Here is a 9,572-nt window from a genome sequence, read left to right as displayed (position 1 = left end):
ACCGATTAGAATCTGGGTCGGACCTGAGGGGTCTGATTAGTATACGGATCCGGATATCGTTTGTAAAATTTCACACTAAACAAGGTCCGACCTGAGTTCCGACTAAGATCCGAAATTTTCAACGTAAAAGTGATAAAACATATTATTTTACGGTGTATGGTTCGGGTCTAGTTCATGTAATTCAATTGATCCCAGATCCAGACCTTGTATAATCATCTCAAATCAGTTCTGGATCTGAACCAAACTCAACCCGTTGACACCTCTACTTATAGTAGACAATGGCTCTTCCATAATCATATGGCTGAGCTTTGGTTAAACTAGGTTGGAATTTAAAGTTTGATCATAACAAAAAGTTTAGGCGTACGTCATAGTGACAAAAATTTAAAACTAGATTATTTGACGTGCTTTTCTTAGAGATGGATGGACCCGGTGGAAATGGGGCTCCTCGGCCCGTTTGGAGATGAAGGACATGAGGAGAGGAATGAAGGTTAAAATCAAAACTCGTGTGGAGATGGAGGCGGGGATGGACTTACGCTTCCCCCCGCTCCGCTTCGCCTCATCCCCAAACCTTCTAAGAGACGGCAATGGATCAAGGAGAAACGGGGCCCCGCCTCGCTCCCGTTTGTAACGGAGATGGAGGACTTAAAACAGGGATGAAGGTAGGGGTGGAGGTTAAACTCCAAACCCGTGAAGGGATGGAGGTCCAGATTTTGTAACGGGGAGGGGGTGGAGACCTTGGCCCCCGCCCCGCCCCGGTTCACTGACTTCCCTAGCTAGTTTTTCTGGTGAATTTTGAATAATTTTATTAATCCTCACGTTCTTTTAGTGAAAATCACCAGCAGCAGTAATTAAACATAAAAGGCGAAATTGGAAAAGAAAAAACCTAGCTATATACAATATTAAAGGCTTAACTTGAAAACTCTCAATCAAAGTAATTAAGTTCCACTTCCCAAGGCTACGAATTTTGAACGTTTTTTCTTTTATTAATGAGTTACTACTTTCCAAAGTTTGTTTTATGGAAAACCATCTCTGGCTTAATGAAGTGACGAATTTATTTAGTACCAATCATATTAAAACTACAATTATTTAGCCTAAAACGATGCACATTACTTAATGCATATTAATTAAACTCTGATTTCTAAGAAGTTTAATTCCATATTGGACACAGCAAATCTCTGTTACATAACAAGCAGAAAGCGATACTTTCAGCATATCGCGATTTTATCGTCAATGCTTTCAAGAGCCTTTATTATCCTAAAAAATAAAAGAGCCTTTATTATCCTGAAAGATTGTAGCATTTTTCAGAAAAATATCACAATTTGAAGAAAAGAACACATCCTTTAAAATTTGAATATTTTCATTGCACATTTTTATTTTCAAAATTCTCGTTTAACTAATATTTATGTTGGCCATAACCAAATTGACCATTAGAGAAGGATTTTGTGGATCACATGACTTGCCAAAATCCTAGATTTTAATAGACAAACTTTTTTTTAAATCGATGACGTAGCCTTAGATACTATCTTGTAGATTCTTTGAACCTAAACATTTTTCTTATACTCTTAGCCCCTATCTTATACAACCTTCCATAAACTATGGATATGCTTGGATAAGCCTTTCATAAGCCAAAAACTTATCCCACTTGTAACGTCCCAAGATTTTTAACATATGGAACATATGAAAATTAAAAACTTTTTTTTATCAAGAACATTAGCGGAAACATTTTTAACTTTGTTTCAAAACTACAAGGGCCTTACATTTCACACAACAATGATTATGATGAATTTAATGTGGATAACCTTTTGCATTCAAAATAATGCAACCAAATAAATGATAACATTTTTAATAATATGTATCTACAATTCAATGCTAAAAAAGAAATGATTGGCTCTTGGCGTCACCTCGACATCTTGCAATTATTTTGCAGTTATGTATCACTTCAAACATCATAAAAAATGTCACTCATGAAAGCCTACACTAGAACACATAGTGACTGCGCAAATAACATATTAATGATAATATAATCTATTTAATTAGATATCCATGACATTTATCAATCATGATACACATATGTGATATATTTCAATCAGAAAAACATAATACATGCATTTGCAAAGTAACTAAGTGTGATATGCCATTCACTAACATGTTTAATCATTATCTTATATTAGGATCCATACTTTATAAGAACATCAAACATCAAATAGTTTATCAAATTAAATATTTTATCATAATTAGCATGAGTAATCACAAATATACATCATTAATCTAGTATATCAAAATTTACTTTTAGTATTCATCCTCACATATTCACAAATATTTATCATCCTAGAGAGTTTTCTGATTTTGGACAATAGACATCTTCACAGAGATTTACCGACCTAGTTGGATCTTCTGATCTTGGTTATGCATACCCTCACGACGATTCTCTTTATAAGAACAATTCATCAATGGTTTTAGTGTCATACATGCATAGACATAGTTAACTGCTCACAAGATCAACGGGCACCACATTCAATTAACCAAACATAAGATTATCGACTAACACTTTAGAGCATTAACACATATCAATTCAAATAACCATACATAAGTTCATGGGTCACCTGTCTAGGCTCGATCAATCAACCAATTTCATACAAAAAATTGTCATATATCTCATTTCTATCATGATGTAATTCAATCATTTCATGCATAAATCATCATATGCATCACATTAGATATCACATCATTTATCAATGTATCATAACATCGCATTTCATAATATTTATATGTTCATAAATTTAACCTCGAAGCATGCACACAAAAATCAAAAGCATGCCTATTTGATACATTGAATCAATTACATTTCATAGCATGCATATATAATTTCGAATATGCGTATTTAATTTCAAACATATATATTTCACAATACCAAGCACATAATCCTTAACACATGCAAATATATACCTATATTTGTAAAACCATCCATGCGAACATATATACATATTTTATTCATAAAATAACACAAATATGAGAGTTAGTGTAAATTTACCTTACTTCAAAATGCATGAAGTTTTGTGATCATTAAAAAATCTCAAAATTACCTGTGAAGATTTTTTCCTCGAAGTTCGCGATGAAAGATGTGTTTGCCATAAAATGCAAACACAAATGAGGATATGCAAGTGCCTTGGTTTTCATGATACTAGCACAAAATTGCATACACATACGAATGTTGCACTGTAATGCATGCCCAATGTCAAAGGTGGCAAAATAATCCATGATGAGAGGTGGAGGCAAATCTGGCAAGACAAGCGAAGCGGTTCTCGAGGTGGTGCATAGTTCCTGAGACAATGCATAGTTTTTAAGATGGTAGCAATCATGGGGCCCACCCAATCCATTGATGACGGCTCGCGGGCCATCTTTTCCCTTTGTTCTTTCTTTCTTTTCTTCTTTCTTTTCTTTTTCTTTCTTTTTTTTTTTTTTACGATAAAGAAGCTGAGAGAAAGAAGTGAGAGTCGACCCCTCACTCAAGAGCAAGGGAGCGTAGGGAAAGGAAGAGCCAAACTGCTCTTCTTGTCTTGCCAAAAATAACATGGATCCTAAGGAAGTGTTGTGTGACCCTCTTGTTGGCCAAAACAAAAGGAGAGGTGAAAGAGCAAGGCGATAGCCTCAGATCTGCCGGGCAGAGTGACAAAAGAAGGAAGTGGTGACCTACTGGCCTGCCTCTCCCATTCGACTGGGAGAAAACAAGTGAAAGGAGCAAAGAGGGACAAAGTAGGCATATGCTCTCTCTCTCTCTGGCAGGGTGCAAAGAAGAGGGAGAACCAGAGGGTAAGGGAGGCACAATGGACTTTGGCCGACCCTAGTGGTTTGGTAGACCCAGGGAGAGCGGTAGTCTTTCAACTGCCCACCTGAATAGAAGAGGAAGAGGGAAGTGGTTGGGCATTGGTGGTGGCCACGACTCTCACGTAAAGAGGGAGAGACACTGGTCTCATTTGCGCCACTCCTCGCAGGTAGTGGCGAAGCAAGTTATATGTTCCCACCCTCTTGTTCGAATGATCGCCACATATATAAACACGTTGGGCTCGTATCAGTGTGTCTGTCAGCATCAGTTAGGGTCGGAGTCCGGTGCGATTGCAAAGACTTAAGTACCCTTTCCCGACATTGGTGCCATAAAACGATGATTCTAGAAAACGATAAAAATGTTCTCTATCCAGAAAAGGAAGGATAACATTTCGTTTTCAACCTAAGCAATAAACTCCTCTACTGTAATAGGAGCTCCTTATAATATTTTGCCCTAAACATTCCCTTTGACGATGCACCCTTTGCCGTTGGAGTACCATTTTCCATCGTCTGTTGCCACCGGAGTAACATTTGCCATCGTCTACTGCCGCCAGAGCATCCTTTGCCATCGTGTGCACAGTGGGAGCCATAGGCAGAGCTGGGGGGGGGGGGGAGAACTGGGCTGTAGCTCAGTCCTGCCTTCCGGCTCAGTTAAATTTTTTTTAAAAAAAAAAAACCCACTCCTAGCCCAGCCCTGATTCCATATGAAATAGATTTTTATCCATTTTTGTAGCCCAGTCCTGACTGCAGCAAATAGTTTGATTTGTCCATATAAAATAGATTTTAATTAACAATTGTAGCCATTTTTTATTTTATCTCAAAAAAAGATTTTTTTTTGGGGCACTGCCCCAGAACCCCAGAAAATAACACCATTTTTTTTCTACACCCCTGTCCCCCCCCCCCCCCACATGAATCCTAGTTACGCCCCTGGTGGGAGCATCGTTGCCACCATCGATTGCATCTACGTTCTAGGTGTTTCTCCTCTACTATCGGATTACCAAAACTCTTGTCGTTTTAGTGGGTTTCGTGTAAGGTTTCGTTATGTAAACAAATCAATTTTTAAATCTGAATGTTAAATCTTACAACTGGTTGTACCATTCATGCTAAATAGCACTTATTTTCATACTGAAACAAATTGATTTTTACCTATCCACATTCTAGGCGTCCAAAAACAGTTAGCACAATTTGTTCTTTTGAAGGCCTAACATTACAATAATTTGTACTTATGAAGCCTAAATTTTTACAATGATTTGTGTGTTTCAATACAACAATGATGTATACATTTTATGTAGTAGCAATTTGTACGTTCGATGCAACAATGATTTATACATATGAAGCAATAGCGATTTGTATTTAAGTTTGCTAAACCGTACAACAATGTTTACTTATGAATCCTAAACGTTACAACGATATGTACATATGAAGGGTGCAATTTTTACAATGATTTGTATGTTTGAAGCAACAATTTGTATGTTTGATGCAGCAATAATTTATACGTTTGATGCAACAACAATGTGTATTGATGAGGTTACATCGATTTGTACTTAATTTTGCTAAATCTTACAACAATGTTTACTTATGAAGCCAAATATTACAACGATTTGTAATATTGGTGATTGTGCAACAAATGTGATAATTCGTAATAATATATACTTGGAGAGCCGATTGTAACATATAATGATGCAGTTATATTTATGTGTTGCGCAAGTTAGAAATGACTGACATTCATAAGAAAAGAAAGCCCGGCCGTTAGTAGGGATGACTATTGGAGTAATCATCCGTCTACATTGAGAATGATAAAGGAAAGGAAAAACTGTTGGAAATGTATAAAGCGTAGAATGATGTTTACTTATGAATCCCAAACGTTACAACAATGTGTACTTATGAATGGTGTGAGTGCTATAACAATTTGTATGTTTGAAGTAACGATTTATAAATTTAGAGTTTACGGTTTAGAGAAGAATAAAGGGGTTTAGTGTTTAGAGCTTAGGGTTTAGGGAAGAATAAGGTTTTAGGGTTTAGGTACCAAACATTATAGGGTTTCTCATGTACCAAACACTGTAGGGTTTGGGTATGGTGATAAATAAGAAGACCAGATTAAGACCCGGGACCCAAAGGTCTAATTAATACATGGCGCCAGGTATAGTTTGTAAAATTTTATACTAGACTCGGGCCTGACCCGAGTTTTGATTAACACCCATAATTTTTTAATGTAAAAATGATAAAAATATTATTTTACTGGGTATGGCCTGGTCTGATTCATGTAGTTCTTGTCGGGTCAAGGTATGATTTCTCTTATAGTCTTGGGTTCGGATCTAATACCATACCCAAAAATTGGGGCCAATTCTGATTTTACATGGGTTCGAACCAAACCCGACTTATTGACACCCGTAATATACTGATAACTTGCACCCTAAAGCCAACACCACCAAGCAAATTCAACTCTTTATTCTAAAAACAAATATAAATAACAAGCTATTATTCCCTACTTTAGTGTGGATGTGCCTTCTTCTTTTCCCTCTCGTTGGACCCGTGTGCAAATCTTTATTTCTCATGTTTAGTATACGAGGAGTTTTGCTCTATTTTATATTATTGCTTCAGTGAGTGCCAATTTAAGTTTTTACATGGCACTAACCATATGCCTAGCAAAAGTCAAACATTGATTTTGAGAAGCTGGGCAGGCTTCTGGTCAACAAGTAGGATCGATGTCACAAATAATGGCCACAAGGAGCTATGCTAATTAGTGTCTTATCTGTGGCATCATGTGTTTTAGCATATTATAAAAAAATGGTTGAGAAATAGAAAATTAATTTTCACCCTGAGAATTTTAACATTGGGTAAGAGAGTCTTTAAGGGTATGTTTGATGCCCCATTTTCAGCATAATTTAAACAAAAATCTCATTGAGAACAGCGGTTTCCAACAAACGTTGAATGTGGCGAATGGCTGCTAAACAAACAAAAGAACTCATGACTCGACTCATCCCAAGATCGTTTGTGTTTGGTCAGTTTGGATGGTGAGCCAAGTGCTTGTTCATTATCAGGAGTGGAGGTAAATATGAGCCAGGGTGGGCAAGTGCCCACCCATACCCAAATGTTGTGCCCCCCCCCCCCCCCCAAAAAAAAAAAAAAAAAACCTACCCACCCAATTCTATATATAGAATAATGGGTATGTGCTAAATGAAATATGCTAAATGAAACATTCTAAATGAGTTTTTCATTTTTTTGTTTTATTTTTAAATTCATCTATGTACTTGATTTTATAGGGAGCTCTTAAAGTGTTCTATATGACACATTGGTGGGTTTTTATGACATTAAAAAATCAATGGTCCAAAATCTTTGTAAATTTTTGAGGCTCCAAATATTATTTTTTTCATAAAAAACACATGATCTAGGTGTGGATTCCTTGCAAATCGATGATGCCCAACACATTTATGGAGTCAGAACTGCAAAAAAAAAAAACTGAAAGATCAGAAAAAACTATTTAACACATACCCAGCACAAGTATATATATATATATATATATATATATATATATATATATATATATATATATATATATATATATATATATATATATATATATATATATATATATATATATATATATATATATATATATATATATATATATATGCCAGTCCATTGCCACAGTGCACAAACAGTCACACACCTGTGCCCGCCGTGATTTGGATTTTTGGCCGTCACTACTTGTTATATACAGCTGAGTTGAGCAGGTCTCGATTCACATTTGCTCAATTTTATAGCTTATACAGAATTTTGTGTACCATGCGCTTAAAAACCATGTTAGCTCACTAGTTGGTTGAGCATACTTTCACCGAACAAGTCGAGGGTTTCATTCTCTCTATGAATTGTATGATAATATTTTTTTTTATTTAGGTGAGCAAGCTTGGGCTCAGCTTGTTGGGCTCCGGTTCATACTCAGCTCGCTCGAGCCATATAATCTGGGCCCAAACACCCTATAGCTGTAAAATACTTCTTAAGGTTTAGATCTCTTTCTGCAGAAAGGTATGTGTGTGCACAAGTACGTAGCCTCAGATAAGTTCATGCATGGTCGATGAGCACTTATTCGAGGTTCGTTTCAAATCGAATGGGGAGTTGCCTGAGAGCAATTCAGAGGATGTTTCTCTGCGTGGCCCTTGCCCGTGAGCGGACCGATGTTATGGCTCTGTTCAGATTGTGCTTCATTGATCAGGGCCGGAAAGATGAGCACAAGGCTCACACCCACTTTGAGAAGGCATTAGACAATGTACTTTTCGTGTTCAAAAGTTCATATTCGAGGCAAATATCCAGTTCAAGATCCATATTTGGGGCAAAAATTTGAGATTCATATTTAGGTAACAAATCCAATTTAGATTCATATTCAGGACAAAAATCCAATTTGAGATCCATATTCGAGGAAAATAACAATTTCGAGATCCATATTCAGGGTAAAAATCCATATTCAGGGCAAAATTTGAATTTGAGATCCATATTCGGGGCAAAAATTCAAATCATGCAAAAAATCCAATTTGAAATCCATATTCAGAGCAAACAATTATATTGGGGGTAAAAATCGAATTCAAGATTCATATTTGGGCAAAAATCCATATTCAGAGCAAAAATCCAATTCCAAATTCATATTCAAGGCAAAAATTCATGATTTTATACATAATTTCATAATTGGATCTATATCCCAGCAAAAAACCAATATAAACTTATTAAAACATGTAAAATAGTGGATGAATCGGGTCATTCGATCCAAATTGGAGTAATTCGACCCATTATCTATGACTGTCTAAATTGTTCACAAATCATCATCAAACAACCGACATTTGGAACATAGCATCTAAGCACAGTCCAAAGAAACGTTGGACTTCAAAACCAATGTTCTCTTCAATCGTTTTTGTTCATTTCGTCCAACCCTGGACAAACCATCAAACATTCCCTCGGAGCATACGGTCCACACCCAGCTTGACAGGAGCATCGAGCAACACACCACCTTCAAATCTCAGGTAGACATGTCGTATGACTCATTGGCTCTTTAGTCTGTTTCAGTTTGTTGCTTATCGGTAATTTTTGATTGGATTTCTTGATAATGGGTGCCGCGAAAGATCTTCTGTTAGGTTAATCTTTAGTGCTATTATATTTGATCTATGATGGTTTTTTCTTTTCTTTTTTGGGTGTGTGTGTTGGGATTGGGAGGTGTTTTGGATACTATTCATAACGATATGGGAAGGAACATCTCTTTCCTTGGCGTCTTATTTTTCTGAAAATAGATGAAAAACACCTATAAAAATTCGGAACTCTTGTTTCTAATATATTTTCTCTGAGAGACCGTTTGGATGACACCCAGTTTAGAAATCAAAACAGGGTTTAGGCACTGTATTTATGCTAAAATGCGGGGTTCAGCAACCATGTTTTCCAAGAAGTGGATATTTCTGAAAAATCTGCTCCAAGCTGTCCCGCTTGCCATGCAACATGGGAAATATGTAGTCGACCACTTAGAATAACTATTTATCCAGGATTTTTCGTCCCTCGATAGTGGTACATATCTATGGAAAAATTGTCTAGGAAAGTGAATGCACCCTAAGGATTTTGATTTCGAGATAGGAAAAGTGGACGTTATCGTCATAACATGGATTACTTGCATACCGATGACTTGACAGAATGCAAAATGATGAGTTCATTCAATTAAACATGTAAAAACATTAGCTTTTCGATGTATCTAGAATGAAAGATGTTGCTAAAGC

This window comes from Nuphar pumila, chromosome 7 (genome assembly GCF_984573655.1).
Source record: "Nuphar pumila chromosome 7, dmNupPumi1.hap1.1, whole genome shotgun sequence".
NCBI lineage: Eukaryota > Viridiplantae > Streptophyta > Magnoliopsida > Nymphaeales > Nymphaeaceae > Nuphar > Nuphar pumila.
The sequence above is the reverse complement of the archived record's forward strand: the minus strand, read 5'-3'. Positions refer to the sequence as shown.